The 22,235-nt window shown below is 39.2% G+C and overlaps 1 protein-coding gene across 3 annotated transcripts in view; it reads right to left on the reverse strand.

The window, feature by feature from the left end:
- The window catches only part of znf609b (zinc finger protein 609b), an 88,669-nt gene extending 71,495 nt beyond the window's left edge, over positions 1-17,174 (reverse strand). For 2 of the 3 annotated variants that reach the window (XM_073464547.1, XM_073464545.1), the window contains exons 1-2: positions 16,788-17,174; positions 6,432-6,515 (exon numbers count right to left, since the gene is read on the reverse strand). The gene's annotated coding sequence lies outside the window, so the exon portion shown is untranslated. The remainder of the gene's footprint in view (positions 1-6,431; positions 6,516-16,787) is intronic. The other variant, XM_073464546.1, reaches the window with a different exon arrangement.
- Between the last annotated feature and the right edge of the window lie 5,061 nt (positions 17,175-22,235).

The following is a 22,235-nucleotide window of genomic DNA, read 5'->3' on the forward strand; positions in this document are numbered from 1 at the left end:
AGAAAGACTTTGAAAGCTGTTCGAATCTCCCAAATTCACTCCAAGCCCATAAATCAATAGTTTAAATGGATGTACTCCCTCCTGTTAACTTTTCCTCTTCTATGATCCCTCTTGCTCCTCGTACTGGCTACTGGGAAAAGCTTCCTTTATTCATCTCCAAATTCATATGGAAAGAAAAGAGGCCTGTTTTAAAACTCACAACTCTCAAGTGATACAAAACCCAGGGAAGGTTGGCCCTGCCAAATTTTAGGATGTACTTTCGGTCCTGTGTGCTACATCCTCTCTCTGCTTGGTTCATTTCTAGTTCTTCCATCTCTTGCAGACCAATTGAGGAGAATCGTTTGCAGGACCTAGTGTATTTCAAAATACAGTTGAAAAAATCTTCAACAATTTTTCACTTCTCACTGGAAATATACCTGTCCCATTTCCACATTGGGTGGAGCAGCGTGAGTAAATGTTTTAAAAGCCAGTAGTGAAAGTGGTTTACAAGCATTTAATGATTTACACATTGAATATGATTTACCAGGATCATTTTCTTTCTACTAGCTGCAGTCGAGATCAGCCATTTGGGCATACGGTGTCCCATTGAGATCAGAACACCCTCTTCATAAAATATTATATAATTATATATAATTATTAGTCTCTGAAGGAACAAAGAGGGTGGTGGTTTCTAAGCTATACAAATTAATTTCTCAATCTTTAAATGATGAAGAGATGTCAGCACACAGTGGCAAAAAATGTGGTACAACTAAAACTTTTATAAATTCACACAGAGGATGTATCTCATCCCGAGAAAGCCTCATTACGTGAAGTCATTATATCTCCCAATTGTGACCTGTGTCCACTTAAGCACATGTACAGGGAATGCCCTGATGTGGTTTGATCCTGGAAGCTCCTTAACTTGCTCTCTGGACGACTATTCTTTAGATTTGTCTTTGGACCAGAGACGCATTCTTTGGGCTGGTCTCACTGCAGCCAAGAAAATGTTGGCCTTGAGATGGCAACCACCACATTCCGTGGCTGTGCAATAGTGGGTCAACTCTCTGCTCAAACTTGTCTTAATAGAGTGGATGTTGGGGAGTGAAAAAAGAGGGAAATGTTAAATGTTTGTTTTCTGTGCCTCATTTCAATAAAAACTTGATAACAAAAAAGATCTTGTGACAACATGAAATGAGGGTTCAAAAGTGCAAGTCGGACATGCAAAGCAATGGCAGTAGTGAACAAACATGAAGTGGCAGCAACTTCCTGTTTAATGTCTGCTGTAATGTACTGTAATCACTAAAAGGTTATTGTTACTGTCCTCTGTTTCATTATTCTTTAACTGAACATGGCTTTAGTGAAATTTTATAGATGAGTAATTTCCTGAGCTAATTCACAGGACTGGGGCTGATCCAGACTCTTTTTCTGGCTATTGGTGTCAACTACATACAGTCCAACACATTTTTGATATGCCGTTTGTTTAATCTGGTTACAGCAGCTGTCAGGAACAACATGTTTTATATGCAAATTAACAGCAACTTAGCTTAAGGAAGGTTAGTAAAGACAATTAACTTATACCTCACCACTCCAGAAACTCAACACTGGAAACACTACTGTTGAAACATTACAGTGATTTATGAACAGGGATGTTGGGCCAAATACAAGTACAATTTGAATAATTCTTTTACACTACCACTTGAAAGTAGAAATATCCTTTTTTATAAACAGTAGCACATTTTATTCAATTAAAATAACATTTAATAACACACTTACTCTCTCATTTTCAATGTACTCAAGCACTCTATGATGATATGATCACTTCTGTTTAACAGGCATTTCCTCTTCAGCACCTCATTGGATTTTTCCCTGAGATGGTCTCAAACTTTAGTCACTGAAATGTTCAAAGTAAACAACCCAGACTTCGGCTCAGCTTATAATGTTAAGGACATTTGATTTCTATCAGACACAGGAATCAGCTGTGATGTTGGGGGTTGGGTTGGTCAGTGAAGTCGGCAGGCTCAAGCTCTTTTTCATTAGAGGATAATCAGCGTGACCGTTGCGCCTGACTGCCTCCAGTTAGCTCAACTGAAATGCGGCTTCAAGTCAAGATTATTAACTAATGTAAAGACTCCACTTAACTACACCAACAATGCATGTTTCCTTTATCACTCTATATGACAGAGTTTGTTAAAGAGTTCATTTTAATATCAAATAAGGTGCTTAAAAGCTAGTTTGTAGACGGGAGCTCACAAAAATCAAAGTATCAGATACTACCACACAAACTTATATTAAGGTTTTCAAATGAACAGATGGACGATAGATGTTGTGCCACATTTTCTTCCTAAGACGCAAAATCCAGGTCTACATGAAATAAAGAGAAAATCAACAGGGCAATTCAAGCTGTATAACCCATTGCCACAACAAGCAATTTACAGTGTAGCACTTGTGCAACCATGTGCCAAGACCCCACTTTAAAGATTTTTTAAAAGCTACTGTATGTCCTATTGGCTGAACACAATTTACACCTTAAAGCCAGAACAGTACTGCCATTTAAAGGAAGTTACAGACACAGGTTAGCATATTACAAAACATTAGGGGTGTCACGATTCTTCAAATCCTCGATTCAATTCAATTTTCGATTCTAAGGTCACAGTTCGATTCGATTCTCGATTTTTAAATTTTTTTTTTAAAGCACAGGTTGCTATACCATTTTTAGACTAGACTTTTATACAATATAATATCTGACCTTTGTTAGCAATGTACCACACTACATTGTCAAATTTAAAACATTTATTAACAACATAATGTAACAATAACTTATATCTTCAGTCAACTGGAAACTTAAACAAAATAACCTGCCATCTAGTTTCTCTTTTGTAACTGCAGTCTTCTTCACAGAAGATGACATTCAAGTTCACAACAAAACAAACAAAAAAATAAAACAGCCATGTCCATAGTCTTCTCTGAACAATTAAGCGGAGGAAGGAGAAGCGAAAGGAGTAGCAGTAGTAGCGACAGCAATAAAGTGTACAATATAGGCTGCAGTTTGGCTGTGAATAAAGGCGACGGCTCCTGAAGATACAGCAAAGCTCCCTGGTTTTATTTCCCGACCAGCTTAACACGTGAAAGGGGGTTCACCCCGAAGGTAAACATAAACTTCGGCCCAGGAGGAAATCATCTCCCCTGTGCTTCCCGACCACGGTCCGGGAGCCGAACATGAATGGTGTAACACCATGCTATCGTTTGACTGGCTGTAGCTAACAGCTACTGGCTTAGCTAGTAGCTAAGTTAGAGGAGGTTGACTCGCAGCACTTCAACACGTGTGTTTTTCCCCTTGGCAAGCCGACCGGATGTGACATGGGGATGTGACATTCTATTTTTTAATTCGAAGTTCAAGATTATGAATTAATTTCGATCGATTTAAAATCGAAATCGTGACACCCTTACAAAACATAGCTTGTTTGTGAGTATAGTCTTGTTAAGAAATGATTTTTGATTTTTCTTTCACTATTTCTCATTGAAACTGGGGCTGGGAACTTAGTTTAAAGTGAGAGAAAATAGTGCAAAAGACAGAAAATGTGCTAGCAAGAAGGCAAAACACAGCCAAACACTGGTGACACTGCTAAAAAACTGTCCCAACTGTGAATTGTTATAATCTTGAATGTCCAAGAGGAATATTTACCCCTTTAATCAATGTTATATAAAAAGTTTTTCTCCTGAATCCAGAATGTAAACAGAGAGAGAGATAAATAAATAAATATGTTGGCTAAAGTCAGCTTGTTTTTCTTCTTAAATACTGACTGACAAACGAGAGAGAAGGAAGAGTTGTGAAAGGACAAGGCCTGAGGCTAAAGAGCAGACAGTCCCTTGTCTATCACTGCTGGGTGTGCGTGTCACTGTCTGTTTCTTCACGGATCTGTCTGTGTCTGTGTAATAGAATAAAATATAGACAGTATTTTTCATTTCTGTCTTTTGAGTATTGTTTATTACATGCATTCCTGCATGGGCAGCCTGCCGGGCAGGATTCCAACAAATTCCTACTGAAATCTGAAATGCCCATCTGCACATGATACGTTCAGTGTAGTTAATAATATCTACACATAACTTCCGTGGGCATTTCAAACTTTCAAACTAGTTTAATAAAGCTTCCACTAACCTACTATAGTGCAGATGACCTGCTGAAACTGTAATGCAGGAACAAAAGACCATCAGTCTAACTGCTCTTGTGGAGGGTCAGGAGTCTAGCTATGGGAGGACAACAGCCGCTGCTGAGCGACTAATAACCTGCACTACTGTTTGTTCCTTGGACAGTTGAGGTGTTGCCATGTGAATGTCTAACTAGAGAGAGGGCATGGACAACCATTAACCTCAAATAACTGCCTGCCTCTCCTCCAGCAGCTGCTTAACAGAGGCCGAGTCAACAAGCAGGGCTTCAAATAACGTTGTCACTCTCACATGGTAGCCTTCCAGAATCAATGCAACAGTGGTCTGTTCCTGAGAGGCACAAGTGTCACATTCAGACACTGATGGCTGTCAGGAGTATGGCACCAGTTCACATCAGAAAACTGCAAGTTTCGACAGTGCAGAATCAATTAATGACAAATTATTTCTACCTCGGCCTTTTTCCTTTCACCACATGTAGCTTCATCTTGTCACTAGTCTTACTTATCATTCGCCGGATGCAGACACTTTTTCAAGGCGTTTTTAAAGCCATAGCACCTGTAGCGGTGAGTCTCTGTAATTGGGGCCTAACAGGCTGTACGTCCTGCGTGGCGGCTGCATTACTGAGCTGCTGCAGCTCGCTCGTGTGTTTGTGTTGCTGCTGCTGCAGCGTGGCTCCTGCCTGCCCTATCTGTTTACATGGAGTTTGACTTTGGTAATTATCAATAAATAGAAAGCCGGAGGGGAACGAGAGGGAGCGAGGGAGAGAAAGTGAAAGAGAAAGAAAGAGTGGAGAAGAAAGAAACTGCCCCTCACTTGCTGTGTGTATTCTATTCATGCCTGTGACATATTCTACACATTCAGACATTAAAACTGTAGTAAAATGCTTGTATGATGTCCATATGAGTGTTGGTTTTTGCCGAGAACCGCACGCGTGTTGTGGGAGAAATAGGCGAGACTACGAATCTCTATGATGCTGCGCAGCAGCTACGCTTGAAACGTGTGTGAGAAGCGCGTCCTAGGCATCCAGTGTGAACAATCTAACCTGTTAACATGGACGCCGAGAAAAAGAGAAAATTGAGAGGTAACGGCATGCAGCAGCATCCAGTGTGCCAGCCTGTTAGCGTGTAGGTTGCTAGCTCGTAGGCTGTTACTGTTGTCATTTCCTGTAGAGACAGGAATTCTGATATTGCTAACACTCAGATAGTAGAAGAGAAGAAGAATGCCAACTGAAATAGTTGGTCAATGGCTGGCATGATATAAAGGCCAGAGATATATTTCAAAAGTAACAACACGTTTGTGTACACATGAACGCTACTTTGCATATCCTGCATCTGTGCGCTTTTGCACGTCCCCAGAGATAAAATACGCAGATTAGTGGTAAGGGCAGTGTAAGGCCGGTTTGGGGATGTGTCAGGGTCTAAGGTCAGCAGCAGCAGGGACAACAAATGCAGAAAGTTTAGAAGACAAGCTAGAATGTGCCATAATATCCTCCACTAACACACGCAGTATATGGGCAAGTATGTAAACAACTACATTCAAGGCGTAGCCGGTTGTCTACAAGAACGTGTGGTTAAAAAGCAAGTATATCTCCGGCATTATACCCACAGTCTATATCCAGTATGTCAGGCTGTCTTGCAAGTGAAGTCTATGCCCTAAAATTGCTAAAGTTGGCAGTAACATCTGACAGTATGACACTTTCATACGCAATCACTGCCAGTGTTTGAAATGGAAAATGTATGCAAGGCAGGGGAGGAGTAGCATGCTACATTTCACAGATAGTAAAATACCCTCATTCAGTTACACCCAGTGTAATGTGATAAAACTAGACTTGTGTATTACGATGCTTTTAAATTTTCCTACTCTACTACAGTATGCTTGCTTGTTGGCGCTGAATGTTTGCTTAACCTTTTCACCAAGGCTCACTCCCACTTTAAAATTCATGTTAGTCCTCATCCACATTATTTCGACACAAACTGAGCTCTCTATTATGTTATACATGGTCTTTAACTAAACAACCATGTTTCCATGTTGCACCACAGCAGGATGTAGGTCTATTGTTAGTTTAAATGTGTTCGCCTCATTCAGACGTCTCACAGCCTTGTTTACATATTTGCTGCCACTGTCACCGTTTGGTCATCCATTAAAGGAAACGACAGAAGTGCATCCACCTGCAAAAATGCAAGTCAACTGGGTCAGCGCTCAAATGCTCTGTCACCCTGAAACTAAAAGTAAAGGAGCACAGGTTTGTATGCATTTTCCTCAGGTTGTAAATAATGTTAACTACCTACCTTCAGTTATCCATCTACATCTGCTCTGCTACATGCCTGTGTGCTTTCCTTTTGCCTGACATCGTCAATCTTCTTTTATAGTGCCTGCCAAATTAAAATGCAAAGCAAACAGGTAGACTGTCAGGCATCATGTTCTCCCTTTTATGTCAGCATTTAATCCATTTTCTCTGTGATATTACAGTATGGCTAGAGTAAAATCTAAGGCAACGACTCACTATATACATAGACCACGGCACAAGTGATATTTTTCAGCCGTGCTATATTCCATATTCATATTTAGTCTGATATATTCAAAACCTGGAGGACCACCGTATTTCACTTTACTACTAATAACACTGAAGCTGAATTTATGATTCTCTGTTGAGTTGTTTCACTGCTCCTGCTCCAGATGCCTACAGTGTGGCAACTGATTTATAACCTGGCGTAGGATTTAACCAGTTGACTGTCATGGCAAAGCTACCTCATGAGATGGATGTGTTGTACATTATCAGGCCATGTTATGCATTTATTATACACCTAAAGTAATTGGGCTTACCTTTGTTTATTCTCTTTCTTATAGACAGAGCTGATTGTGTTCAGGAGAAGGCTTTTAGTGGAAATGGTTTTGCGAAATCACCAAATACGCATTTGTCTGAAAAGGAGGATTATCAAGCATTTTTGCAGCTTGCTCCATGTTTTCTTCCCTATCAACAAACCACCAGCAATGGAAAAATGTAGGAGCAAACACAAAGCAGGCCAAGCTATTCCATTACAATTCTTGTGGTCTCCATGTAGCCTTTATTGCATCCGTTGCCCCGCACATAGATACCACAACATCTCAACACAGACACATAAATCTGGCTTAAGCTGTCGAGTGAAACGTTACCCACCCATATGTTTCCAAACCAGTCAGGACAGTCCAATCCACTTAAGTTAAAGCCACAAGATTGCTTCTGTGACTGTTTGGACAAATGTCCACACAGCAAGCGTTTTTATCACATGCAGTAAGCAACATCACAATGGCACTGAAGCCAGGAGACTGGCTGCCTGCAGTGACACAGTGTGAGCAGTCCCTTTTTATTTTTGTGTCTGTGATGGGTGAAAACTGTCATTTTCGCAATGTAGGTAACTGTTGACAGCCTGATTTCCTGCTTGAACATTTCTAACTTCATTGCCCACACTGTATGTTCTGTAGTATTTTCTAGCTGATGCTAGTTGGCCTCTCCCGTTAATTCAACCTCCGACATGGTGCTCAGTCTTTTTCCGAGGTTTATAGCAGACTGCACATATTTGGCTGTTAGTTTGGGAGTTCTTGATCAAGAGGACATTTTACATTTTTAAATTAAAAAAATATGCAGTTTCTCATCATTTTAGGCAATTATGTTATCCATTTATAAGATTATCATTTTTCTGTAAAATGTCAGAACATTTTAGGAAAAAAGCATCTTGCAATTTCCCACAACCCATGGTGATATATTCAAATTGCTTGCTATATCAACCAACAACCCCAAACCCCAAAATATTGACTTAACTGTCACATATGACACAGAGAAGAAGAAAAACCTCACATTTCAGAAGCTCCAAACTGAATTTTTGCAAAAATGACTCAAAGTATTGATTATCATAATAGCTGCCAATTAATTTCCTGTCAACTGACTAATTTATCAACAAACACAGCTTAAGTGTCTATGTCTCTTTTGTTTGAGTTTAACTCTCATAGTAACAGTGTCAATAGGGTTTGTTGATGATGTGGTTCTTTATTTGACATGAACTTAAAACATAGTTTGCCATTTCTAACAACACACGACAGCAAGATTTCATTCCAAGGTTAAGAAGAATTAATGCGTTTGTTATCAAAAACAGCAACTAGATTACAGAAAATAGTTGAAAGTGGTCCAACTATCACTGTCAAACCTGAAGGGCCCAAATACATTTGCCTCTAACTACCATCCAAATGTGACTATTTTGTTCTAAATTGGCAGATTTAATGGGGATTTCTTGCAACTGATAACGTGTGATCCAGTTCAGAAGTCACCCTATAACATGTAAAGTAAAAAAAGAAAAAAAGACAGAGCTAGTTTCTTTAGTAGTGTTTTCTGCATTGAACAGCTGAAGATACATTTTATATTACATATACTCTAATAAACCAGCACTGTGATATTTATATATCCTACAATTTCAGAGTTAATTTTTTCTCCATGCTCTGTAAAATGAACTTTACATGATCGCTGTAAGCCCGGATGACAACACCTCAGTGGTCTATAAACTGAAGCTGCTTTGATGTGAAGATGTTTTAAACTGAAAACGGATGGAACATTTTTATACATCTGTTACCATATGTGCTGAGGCAGCGAGGCGAAACAGGATAGCAGAACACTGTTAGCATTAACACGGTTGTGGACGGAAAAATAATTTTCCCAAAGTATTGACATTTGTATTGAAGTTCCACTTGATCATGTGTTTCCACTTTAGACGGCAGCAACTGTGTCATTTGCGGATGTTCTCTCATTTACTTGTCAATATCACAAGTGAGGCGCATTCCATCCGAGAGAGACAACGGTTTCTCTTTGATTCGACAGATGACAGTGGATTCTGCAGTATGATTAGGGCAATGGGGACAGAACCACCCACTCACAGCCACCTCGCTCAAGTATTGATGTGCTCTGAGGATTTCCCACACATCACATCTTCACAGACCTTTCATGCTCTTCACTAAGCTCGACTCAAAGATGTATCTTTATAAAAGACCGTGGCATTTGTACAGCTAGACTTTGTTCTTAGAATTTGTTTTCTGTCAACAAATTAGGTTATCGATTTGTAGAAAAGCTTTAAAATCACAACTTCATACGTCTTTCTTTACACTGGTATGTTGTTCACCCATTTGTAGATGGTTAATTGTCATGTGTGAATTGCAGTGAAAAGATCACCAGTGTCTGGAACAAGTGAAGCGAGAGTGATAAACGAGGTCATGTTGCTTATGAGTGGATGAATGAAGACAGTACTGAAAGCAATAGCGTGTTAAACATACTAATGCAATTTGACAGGACTTTGTTACGACAACGCAAGAAATCACCTTTAGAAAAAACAGCTTGAATTAACTCATAATTTCTGTGGCTTTTCTTTCTGAGAGCACAGTCGACGATACTTCAAACCAAAGGCAAATGAGACAGCATTTCTGCAGCACCCAGGACTGTGCTGCGCCACAAGAGCTGACAATATCTTTATTGCTCGAGTGGGGGAGAGTTGAGTGTAACCTGGGCTCGCATCCCAGGAAAAGATGGATCACCAGGCTCTGGCAAAGAAGCAACTGAGCATCAAGAATTCAGAGTGTGCTCTTTTCTGCTGTAATTGGCAATTCACTAGTGAGAAATCCAATCAGGGCAATAAAAACTAAAGTAGAGTTGCATATTCTTTGATCCATGATACGACTTTACAGTTCAAATGACCACTGTCACATCTCTGGGTTGCTAACCTAACTCGTTGGCACCACATATACTAGTCAGTTAAACGTATTATTTTATTAACATACACGTTTATATTCTTTGTTGACATACTGAAATGTCATGTTGTCCTCCTCCCACTGAAAATGCCACAGTAATAGTCAGCAGGGATCCAGACTCAAAATGTTTAGTTGTGCATTTGCAAGCAAAATAGTTGCACCCTGGAGCCCTGATCAGGCATGATTCCTAAAGATTTCTTGTTACATTTAATATTGTTTCAAAAAATATGGTTTGTTAACATTCATTTAGTGAATTGTTCTCATATTTTGTAGAATAATGTGCAATGTGCTAAGTGCCACATACTTCAGGGGCATTTAACATACGATTTGGTTATTGAATAATGTAGTTCAAATAAAAAATAACAGTTTCAAATGGCTCTTATAACATACGCATTTTTTTTCGGCCGATGTTTAACGTTGTAGATTAAATTGTTCTTAATTGTGACAGGTTTTGGAGTGTTTTCTGACTTTTAGACTAGTCGACTAGTCTAAATTTAAACTGTTTAAACGTTAGGAACAACCCCAGTTCTCACACAAAAGAACAACTTACATGCATAAAAACAGATTAATTTGCCTCGCCTAGAAGTGTCCCACACTGGTCCACAGGAGGGACGAACAGGTGGGATCAATATTGAACAAAGAAACGCAGATCCTTTTCAGATCCTTTGTGTACTCTAACCCGCTGCATTTCAAGTAAACCACAAGCTGTCATAAAAACACCTCACTGTTGCTTGTGAACATAAAACAGCAACACGCAGTTTTAATTAGTGATATTTAGAGAAGCAGTGTAAGTCGATGAGTGAAGTAAGCTGTTTGGATTTACATTAAAATGCGTTGCATTAAAATGTGTCTGCAATATTGAATATTTCTCGGGTGCACCATGTAACTCAAGCACTGCTGTTGGCTGAAAACTATGTTTGGACCTCAGCAATTTGTTCTTGTGGGTGGGAGGTTTGGTCTGTACTTGAAACGTCTCTTCATCTCCAACAACAGCTCCAGATGACACTTCTCTCTCCCTCTCTCAACGGGTAACACTACAGAACTCAATACAAAAAACACTTAACAGAATAAAGAAAGCTTCAATACATGCTTTCTATTAAACTGTTGAAATGTGCATCTACACTAATTAACACAGCCTACTTAAGGGCAGGTGGGTAATATACAGCTGTAGGAATATTGCATTGGAAGCTGCATTGAGGCCAGAAATTATGATTATTGTCAAAATCCATTATCTGCAGGTTATTTTTTCATTTAATCATTTGGCCTATATATCTTCAGATAACAGTCAAAATGTTCATCACAATTTCTAAAAGGCCTGAGGTGATGCAATCAAGCGACTAACAATCAAAATCCAAAATATTTAATCTGCTATAATGTTACGACACAGACAAGCAGCACATTTCTACATTTGAAAAGCTTGAACAAGAGAAGAACAAGAGAGTTTATTGAGAATGTTTTTTTTTTACCTGAAAACTGATTTCGACAATTAATAGATTAACAATAGCTGCACATTAATCTTCTTTTGAACAACAAATTGACTAATCGTTCTACTTTGTATCTCGAGGGCTGAGATCAGAAAAAATTACAAAAACTTGACTTTGAAATCCTCTTATCCATTGATCTTCCTTTTAAATGTCTCCCTGTTAAATGCAGCTGACTTGCAGATTAGTAAGTAAAAAGCATTTTATTGGAATTTACAATTACCGACTATCAAATATAATTAAAGGCCTTGTTTGTTAAGCTGTTTTTCTGCACTCTTTAAGATATTGGGGCTTCACACCAGTGCTTTAACAAGCCCAACCCCCATCACTTAGTGAGGACCACTTCAAATAAATCTCAATCTGGGGGAAACACTGCATGATGTTTTAAACTACAAAGGTGCTCCATCTCATCTCAACCTGTCCAATGGCATTAACTACATTATGAGGCTTATTATGGACTCCCCACTGCACAAAGGGAATTAAGGAATGCATACGCTTCTCATTTCGCATGTGATCTATTTCTTTGCCAAAGTAACGCCCATGAAAATGTATACATTCCCCCAAAGTAAACAGCTTCATTCAAGGGATTTTAAGGTACCTGAAAGCCTTCAAATTAGCAGCCAGCTACCTTTAAGGATATGGATTAAATCCTTTCTTACTTTGCCATCAGCTGGTGTGCGGCCATGAGATGACGGGAGCCTTACAAAGCCAACATAATCCCCTTGTCCTGGACTAATCTGATGGCCTGGCCCTCTAAACAAACACTGTTAAATTCTCTTCTTCCACACGGTTACTTTGATACCCAACCTGATCAGGAACAGATTTTCTAGAAAAGCTGGTCAAAGTTAACACATAACACAATACTATCACTATTTCTTGCTGATCCTTAAGACTTCACTTTCCCTTCAAGTCAACAGAAACACATTTGACTGAAAGCCACATTGTCATCATATACATTAACAATCACTTAAACCATCAGTTGTTTCCACACTACCTCATTGACAAGGGTCACATCCCACAACAACATCACAGCAGCTTAGTTATCACAAAAATCAAACTGGAGGAAATGGGGAATTGCTCTCATGTTCACCTCAGGCTCTCGTTCAGGCGTTATGTGAATTTACAACTATAAAATGTCATGCTATTATGCGGAGCTTAAGAGTCTTAAATTTCACTTCCACTTTACAATTGATGGCTCTGTCAGATTGTATAAAATGTGTCTGCCGTGCTACAACAAGGCTTCTAACACCCTTACAATGAGTAGAACAAATTACTGCAAAAAAAAGGTAATCAGATGGAGAGGAACTGCCTTTGAAAAGGTAGTCGGCTGGAAAGGAAGCAGTGCAAGCTCTCTGCCTCACAGTGAGCCGGTGCTGAGTTTTCCTTGTTAGAAAAGCACAAAGACTACAAAAAAGTACTTCAAGGAACACTGGTGTTACAACAATTATTATGTGAGCTACATTATTTTAATTTTGGGAAAGAAATCCTTGGTAATTATTACTATCTCTGGTGGAGCCTGACTGATATATTGGTTGGCAGATATTATAAGCTGATATTACAAAATTATCTGTATCAGTGTGTATGATATGCACAGATATGAAAACTGTGTGTTTTTAGTGATTATAATGTAAAAATGTTTGACATCATTATTATTAAATTACCAGTGAAGTGTACCATTTCACACTGATGTCATTTTAGACACTAAAGGTTATGGTAAAAACTGTAAAATATCCTGCCTCCATTACATATTTTTGTCACAAGCATTGTTGAACCACATTTGAGGGATCATTGCAAAAAATGGGAATATTGGCCGATATTTTGGATATGTGATGTTTTTTTTTAGTAATAATAGTTCAATATAAACACCATGAAAACCCTAAAAATCAATACATAAGGGAGTAATAAATCAATACTGACTTAACACTCTTAGAGCCTAAGTGAAAGGCTTGAATCATTTATAAGCACAGCTGAGAAATTACAGTAGCTCTAGTAGAGTTGACCTTCTCACTGCTCCCTGGACTAAAACAGCCTTTTGTGGCTGTTATAGTATTGTCAAAAACATCTAAGTATTGATACATACCGATTCTGAACATTTTCTGCAGTATCGATATACAGGTACCTGCTGCACTTTTGCGTTCTCTTTCCTATCTGACAGTGAGTTGACACAATATTTTTAAAGGCTTAATCTGAAAAGAAACATCTAATATCATGACAACACTGTAGTGAAATGTCCCAAATACTGAGGTTCATATTCACAACGCACACAATTAATATAGTGCTCTGGAGTGCTGTGTGATCCTTTTTTTCTGCTGTGTTAAGTTCCTGTATGACACCTTAAATCATTACCAGCTAACTACCAAGTCTAGCTACAGCGCAGCAAGAGTACACTTCAAGCAAACCAACTGCTGCTTCCTACTGACCTCTGTGACAAAGAGTTAAGCTCTACAAAACCACAAGTCTGCTGCTAGCTAATGGAAGCTGCACTCAGAACTTCCGACCTCCTAAGCACAGGATGACTACATGGTGCAAATCAGCCATGTTTATTGCATGACACACTGGAACAAAGTGGATTAACAGCACAGGGAAGTGTTGCTACAGTTGTGTGTAGGAGGATTCCACTTAATATTTTACGGCCGAGTTTATGTTAAGATTTTCCTTTATCAGAGTCACCAGCTCAGAGTTATTGCCACACCCGGACAATGGAGCTGCCAAACTGATCTTTCAAATTAACTGCAGCATTAGGCAGGAACGCTTAAGGCTCTTTAGGAACGAGTAAATGTTTCCCTGCCAAAGTTTCCTTCACTCTCTCTTGGTGATTGGTGCATTTATATGAACAAATAGCATTGACAGTCGGTGATTAAGCATTTCAGCAACCAACTCTAATGAACAAACAAAACCACCCTTTCATACTGAATCGCTTACTTTAAGAACATGTCTTATGGCAGCTCTCATCTCTAGTTATGGACAAAATAAGCCAGTTTTTGAGTGGGTAGTACACTCTATAGCCTGACCAATACTGGATTTTTGAGGCCAACACTGATAACAGTATTTGGGGGTTTAAAAAAATCCAACAAGGATAGTAATTGTAAAAAAATGTACATAATCAAATAACGGGTATGGATCCCAGAGATATGTCTTTTTCCAATAATTCTGACCATAATACATACCAAGCAACACATATTCAGTGTAAATATAAACTTGTCAAGAGGACGAGTTCGTAGTAGACAAATTATGTAAAAGGTGACACTGACCGATACTGATTTTTGGGGCTGCTGCCAAAACCAATACTGGGAGAAAAAGATTCCAATAGATATATAAGAGGACATCCACACTATTGTTTGCAATTATCCTTCAAATGTACTTCTCAAACACTTGTGACAAAGATAGGTATTCGAGGCAGGAATTTACAGGAACGCAACCAACTTTATTATCCAAAAATAAGTACGAAAAGCCACTTTTTCTGCGCTAAATTCTCCAAAAAGAAAATTTTCAGCTTGGTGCATATCGAACAACAAACGCACCGATCCCAATAAATCTGTGATACACCAATATCAAAGTGATTTATCGGTAGGGCTCTGAATCACAGATAGTTCGGCATTTCTGTAATGTAGTTTCTTATTGCTTAGTGGCCAACACAGACACCGGAACAATATACTTGCAATTAGGGCTGTCGCAATTTACCGATACTGACAATAATCGTGATATTTTAAAATTAAACACTGATTTGTGTTAATAATACACATATGGTAAGATCATCTAAATAATAAATCGCTCCTTAAATCATTTCTGTTTCTCTCTGTTCCCGCTTTGTCATAGTAGGTGTTGTACGTTAATTTGAATTCTTTACGCCGTGTTGCGAAAATCTGATATCGTGCCAGCCCTACTTGCAATAGACTACTAACAGACGTATCCACCAACACTGAATTTGCCGCTGTCACAGATACAGTTCTCCCTCTCTCAAATATGTCCCTATGAGGTAATGCTGAACACTCCCTGAGACTATGTGTCCATTCATTCAGTCACACCAGATGGAGGATCTTAAGAGTTGCATTGTAAGCACTTATCAGTTGCACTAATAAATACAGAAATACGCAACACAAGTAGCATGAACAACCAATTGCATATGATTAAGTGCTGAAAGTGGTGCACTGGGAACAATGCACAAGGCTGTGCAAAACCTTCAACAACTTTATCTTGCACACGTAAATGCACAACGGCTATTAAAACCTATTTTTTGTACTTTTGTCGCCACAAACCCGTCACTTTGCCTATGCAAATATGGCAGACTCAGCTTTAGACAAACACTTCTTCTAGATTTGCAGTTAACAAATATAGAAATGAAGACGTTCTGGATGTAGTTTATCAAATGCTGGATACTTGGGCCTGACTTTAATGTGGTACAGTCATTCTCTATGGAGCAGCACAGACCACAGGGTAGAGCTCGGGGCTAGCCCATAGTGGTCTTGTAAAAAATGTTTTGTGCTTTAATTGAATGACTCATTTCACTGAGATGGGACAGCCCCTGACAACATGAGCCAACAAAAAGAATCTGGAGAGAAGGGTCCCACATTTCATTCAGGTCAGAAAGCTCTCAAGTAGAGAGTTATTAGACCACAAACCACCATTTTATTTAAGATCTAGTCTCCTGAAGTTCCACTGGAGGAGACTTTTGTTGCAGTGGAGCCAGGAGCAGGAGTGAAACGCTGGGTTCAAATTGTCAAGGTCACACATTCTCACTTTCTATTAAAACCTAGAAAGTGAGACGTGAGTGGGGGAGAAAAAGTTTCAATTTCGGTTTATTTGAGGAAATAAGAAACTCTCACGGACGCCATGGGGTCCCCGGTACCCAGCTTGGGAAACTACCCTCCACTGGAGGAATCTGCAGCTTTAACTCTGTCAAACTCATAACATTTAGTTGCTAACATTTCACTTAACATGAAAATTATAAGTGCAGGTGGGCAAGTGTTTGTTTTTACTGTGTAACACATATACACTGAATCTCCTCGAGGTGAAAGCTGTCCGTTACTAGCCGTTTACTCAACTTAAATTGTAGTTAGCTTTAGCATCTTGGTGCTTTAACGTTACTCGGGTTAAGTTACCAGTTTCCCATGTTTACACGTTGAAGTTCAGGAAGCTAGCAGGGCTAACTTAGCTTGTTGTAATGAGCTAATCTGACTAGTACGCTAGCTGGCAGAGTGAAACAATGAGCTCAGAGTGCAGTCAGGCTTGGCTAGCTTGCTTGCTTGCTGCTGCTGCTGCTGCTGCTGCATGCTGTGTTGGCTATATGGTGTAACGCTAGCCAGCTCGCCTTGCACGCAATGCTAACGTTAAATGGCTAACGAGTCGTAGCACTATCAACAATGAGAGAAAAAGACAGAGAAATGTGTTCCAACTTACCGACTTAGCTAGCCACTCCTATTCCAAACCCATCTCTGTCCATGGTGGTGTGCACTCCATAAAAAGAAATCAAAACAATTCGGAGTAATTGGCTTTGAATTACAGTAAAAACCTCTTTAAATGTGAAGCAGCAGAAAGCAGTGGCAGCGCACTCCCTAAGACATCCAACACAAGAGAGGAGGGGAGGCCAGCGATTCACTGGACTTCTGCCATCACACTTCGAGATACCGTCCACACCGAGAGCAGCCGAGTCCGGAGGGCATTTTATCGGTGCCGTCTCAAGCCCGACACAAGTCCAGTCCACTCCCGCGACCTTATGGCAATTAATCCCCCAGTGAATATCTCTCCATCCAGATTAATTCCTCCGTATTCACCGTTCGTGGATGAGCGCCGTGGTGCTTCTCCGTGTGGGAACTGATACAATGTAGCCGACCAGCAGCAGCGGGAGCGGGGAGGAAATCCAGGAGGAGGTGTTCCAGTCGGATTGAACTGTCACACAGTCCACAGCGCCCGGGCTAAAGACCCGGAACTGGATAACCGCACTGAATGGACTGTGATTTAATTTGTTTGCCGTCAATGAGGGATATCCAGCAGCGTGTCGAGTTACAGAGCCAGGTAGCTGGTGGTCAGGAACAGGGCCGGAGCCAGGTTTTATAAACACTGGGGCCACCAGCCCAAGTCCCATCCAGCCCGTAACAGATTTTGACCAACACCAAAAGTAAAATTAGTTAAAATGTTAATTAATTAAAGCAACTTACAACCATTATACATACTTCAAAAGAGAGCGATCAGACATAGTACATTATGTGGGGTATAGGGAACACACAAACACACTGTTTATAAGGTCACATTCACTGAAATGTATAAATCTGGTCAGATTTAAAACTGCAATAATCATGTTTAAAGCAAGATATAATTTACTTCCAGGCAACATTCAAAAAAAGTTCTGCTTATAAAACATCAAGTGTTATGAACATTTCTAGTAAACAAAAAGCCAAATAATTTAATTGTCAGTAGTATATTCCCCCCAGGCTGCTAAAAAACAAACAAATAAATACAAACAAATACAAGGGAAACTGTGACTATGGCTTAAACTGATAATTACTTTAAAAGGTGCAATATGTATGAAGTGGCTACCCATTGAATTCATACAAACAAATAGGGGACAGCATATCAGCAGAGTAACTGTTAACTGCTGCTGTCTGTAGCTGCTGTTGCCTAGCTTGTTCAGTTAGCCATGCAGCTAGCTGTCCTATTAGCTGACTCTGCCTGGACACAGTGGTATTAAGAGACAGGATGGGGTACAACTAGCGGGTTAGTATGCTAACTTCAGCAGACATCTGTGCATCACAATACATAGACCTCTTTAACATAATGCCAATACTGTTATATTTTAACACATTTTTTTGATAATTTTAGTTATTTTTTAATGTTATAAACTAACATTAACTTTTTCTTACATATTGCACCTTTAATGTTCAATTAATTAGACCATTTTCAATTAACTGATTATTTTTTTGTGTACAAATATATCAGAAAACAGTGTAAAATAGCCCACCATTATATAAAGCACAATTAAACTTACTTAAGTGAAAGAATCTGCAAATCATTAGTTTTGATCAAATAATAACACAAACTACAACTGTCAACCAATTATTAGTCAGTAATAAACATTTTAGTCACTTAATTTACAGTTGATTCAATAAATACACATCAATCAACTATTCATTTTAGTTCAAACTGTGACATATGGCATTATAAAACTGACAAAATTCTATTTTCAGATAAAGTACCCGATCAGTCAGTTAGTTAGTTAGTTAGTTAGTTATCAGGCCACACTGCTGAAGCATTTAGCCCACAATTTAATGTCTTTATTTAAGGCTTAGACCACAAATAAAAGGTTTATAAGTTGCAGCCACAGCTCTATTACTGGTTGATAAGCATTAACTTGCTTTATATGTCAGTCATAGGCTGATTAAGAATCAATTGTCTGTGTATGAAAAACCCCTTTGGTTGGTGTATATTTGGTAATAACGAAGTCATAAATGCTGATGATCTATTACTTAACACTCTGCAGTTTTCACACCTTGGAATACGACACCTCCAAAAGGAAAGTGGTTGAACCATCCATTGGAGCGGTCACAACTTGGCAACCCAAATGTTCAAAAATAATGTCTTATAATTGATCATACACAGCCTTAGAAGAGGATTTAGAAACATGAATAAAGCTGCTTAGATCTTAGAAACCCTATATAAGTGGTGTATTATTAGGAAATGAAGCATAATCTGTTACATGCTGTAATCACATGTGGTTTAGAGAGGGAAAGTAATCATGAACAGACTAAAGGAAATGTTATCTGTAAGGGATGCATTGATATCATCTGTAAATAATTGCTGGCTCTCTTTCTTCCAACCGTGTCAAATGTGCGTCAGGTTGAATGTCAACAATTTTAAATCTTTTAAGACTCTGATTAAATAAAAGAAAAGAATGCTGAGGTCAAAACTTGATCTTCTCGCTTCGACGCAAATTGGACATGTTACCTTTGTGACTACGTATGCTGCGTTCCAATTTAACGATTAACAAACAACCAAGAGGGAATTTCTCAGTGAGCTGAAAGGAGAAAGAAAAAACAGATTCCAACAATAAGACCCTTTCAGATATGTTAGGATTCCAACTCTCACAGCTCCACGGATAACCTTTCATGTTTACCAGCTTCAAACACCCATGAAAGCTTTAAGTCGTTGTCTCTCTCAGTGCTGGTTTCCCAGGCAACAAGGATATGATAATGTTGCCTTTGACATGACAGAAGGAATCATCTCGCTAACAAACAGAGACAACAGGCACAGGGAGGGCTTGGGGAGAGGAAGGGGAGGGGGCTGAATTAATGGACTCATTTTCACACAGAGGGAAAAGCAGCAGCAGCTACTCACCATCCTCCATCCATCCTCCATCTTCCTCTATTGCCTCCAATGCATTCCTGCTGGCAGGCACACTCATAGCTTCCCATGGGAGCAGCCAGCCCCCATTGGAAAGCTAAATAACAGTCAGGGGCAAGTGGGGAACTGGAGGGGACAGATTTCTGATGATGACTGCCCTTAAAGGCTGAGGCTCCAAAACAAGTGCTCTGCTCGCTGCTGAGCGTCAAACCAACAAAAAAAACCTTCGAATGAACAAGCTGTGTGGACGCCATGTGTTTTCCATCAGTGAGAAAAGGCTAATCAGCCAGCCATGTGGAATCACACCGGGGCTGGCTTGATTCGTGTGATCATCTTTCCATTACTCTATAAAAGAAACCGTAAAGCCTTAAAACCCGTCTGAAGGAGACTTGTTCTTTAGCATTTTTAAAAGAAGGATCTGTGTCGACTGACAGCAATGGAGCACATTCATAAATGGCAGTAACAGAGATACAGTAGTGATAGTAAATTGCTTATACAAGCAACAAACAACATTATAGGATACAGTATCATAGCATTGTTTTTACCATGACCCAATTAATTTCCTTTCTCCTGACTGACACAGCACAAAGCTGACTGAATTATTGCAGACGTAGAAGTTAGATTATTGCTTTTGCATTAAAACAATTATTTTCGAGTGTTTTCCCATTTTTAAGCACACTAGCAGCATGTCTCTAAGGACAGCAATCTGTCATTCAAACCACCCCTTTCAGCCAGACTGAAATATATCACTATTGGATAGATTGCCATAAAATTTTGTACAGACTCCCCAGAGGATGAATTTTTAGTGACTGGTGATACACTGATTGGTCCTATGGCACCACCATGAATTTGACATACTTTGCTATTAAATGAAATGTCTCAAAAATGATTTAATGGATTGTCATGCAATTTTTCTACAGATGTTCATGGTCCCCAAAGGATCGAGCTTAATGATTTAGGTGATCGCCCTGCTTCTCCTCTAGTGCCACCATGTAGGTTGACATTTTTGGGTTTCAGTGAAATATCTTTAAAAAAAATAAATTTAAAAATAAATAAATAAATGGATTGCCATGAAATATAATACAGACATTCATGATCCCCAGAAGATGATTCTTTGTGACTTGTGATACACCGATGTATACTGCGGTACCCCCAGTGAAGTTGACACTTTTGGGTTTGAGTGACACATTTCAAAACATTATCAAATGGATTGCCATGAAATTTTGCACAGTCACTAATGGTCCCCAAAGGACGAATCCTAATGACTTCAATGATCCCCTGCTTTTCCTCAAGCACCAGTTGTCAAAAAGCCAACTTTTTTTTAATTTTTTTTTTATGGCAACAGATATTATAAACAGATATTTATGGTCCCCAAAGGATAAAACTTAATTATCTTAGTGACCCTCTGACTTTCCTAATTTTATTTCTGGTGCCACCCTGGGGCTGACATTCTTGGTTTTAAATGAAATGAAACAGTTATTGAATGATTGCCATTAAATTTCATACAGACATTCATGGTCCCCAGAGGATGTATCTTTATGACTTTAGTGATCCCCTGTTTTTCCCACAAGCACCACCATGAAGGTAACATTTTTGGTTTTGAGCAAAGATTGCTATGAAATTACATTCAGACATTCATGGTCCCCAGTGAATAACTTTTAATGATGTAGGTGATCCCTTGACTTAACCTCTAGTGCTGCAATACAGTTGACATTTTTGGTTTTGTCTGAAATATCTCAAAAAATATTTAACAGCTTGCCATTAAATTTTGTACAGACAATTTTAGTGACTGGTGTTACACTGATTTCTCCTCTCCATCCATCATGGAGCTCCACTATGAGATTGACATTTTAGGTTTGAGTTAAATAAAACTAATTAAATGGATTGCACAGAATTTTGACACTAATGGTCCCCAGTGGATGAACCTTATGACTGTAGTGATCCCCTGACTTTCCCTCTAGCGCCATTATGCTAGAGGGAAAGTCAGGGCTATGTTCATAGTACAGTCCAATGGCAATAGAATAATGAGAGTATTGATGTTTAAATTGGTTTCTTATAAATTTCGCTTTCACCAGGCAAGAAATCTCACGGGAAAATATAGGTCGTCTGTTGATTCAGTCAGTCAGTCCAGGGTGTCTATTTCTACTTTATCTTCAACATGCTAGTGTTGTCTTTTTGAGCATGTTAGCATACCAACGTTAGCATTCAGCTCAAAGCCTCACAGAGCTGCCAGCTTTGTCCAAAAAAGGTTATTATCCATGACATCATAAAAACCCCATATTGCAATGCTCCAGTGAATGAGGGAGTGATTTTGGACACAGCCATAGTTTTGTTATAGGATATTCAGATGGAATTTTGTCTGCACGTCAAAGCATCCTTGGACAAGATACTGAAACCAAATTGTTCCACTTATTTCCTTATTTCAGTCCTTATTTTCCTGTTCGGTGTGTGAATGGCTGAGCATAGAAATATCAGGGGCGCTTTGAATAGCGCTTCCTTTGAATAGGAAGC

Source organism: Pagrus major, chromosome 4, assembly GCF_040436345.1.
Source record: "Pagrus major chromosome 4, Pma_NU_1.0".
NCBI classification, from domain to species: Eukaryota; Metazoa; Chordata; class Actinopteri; order Spariformes; family Sparidae; genus Pagrus; species Pagrus major.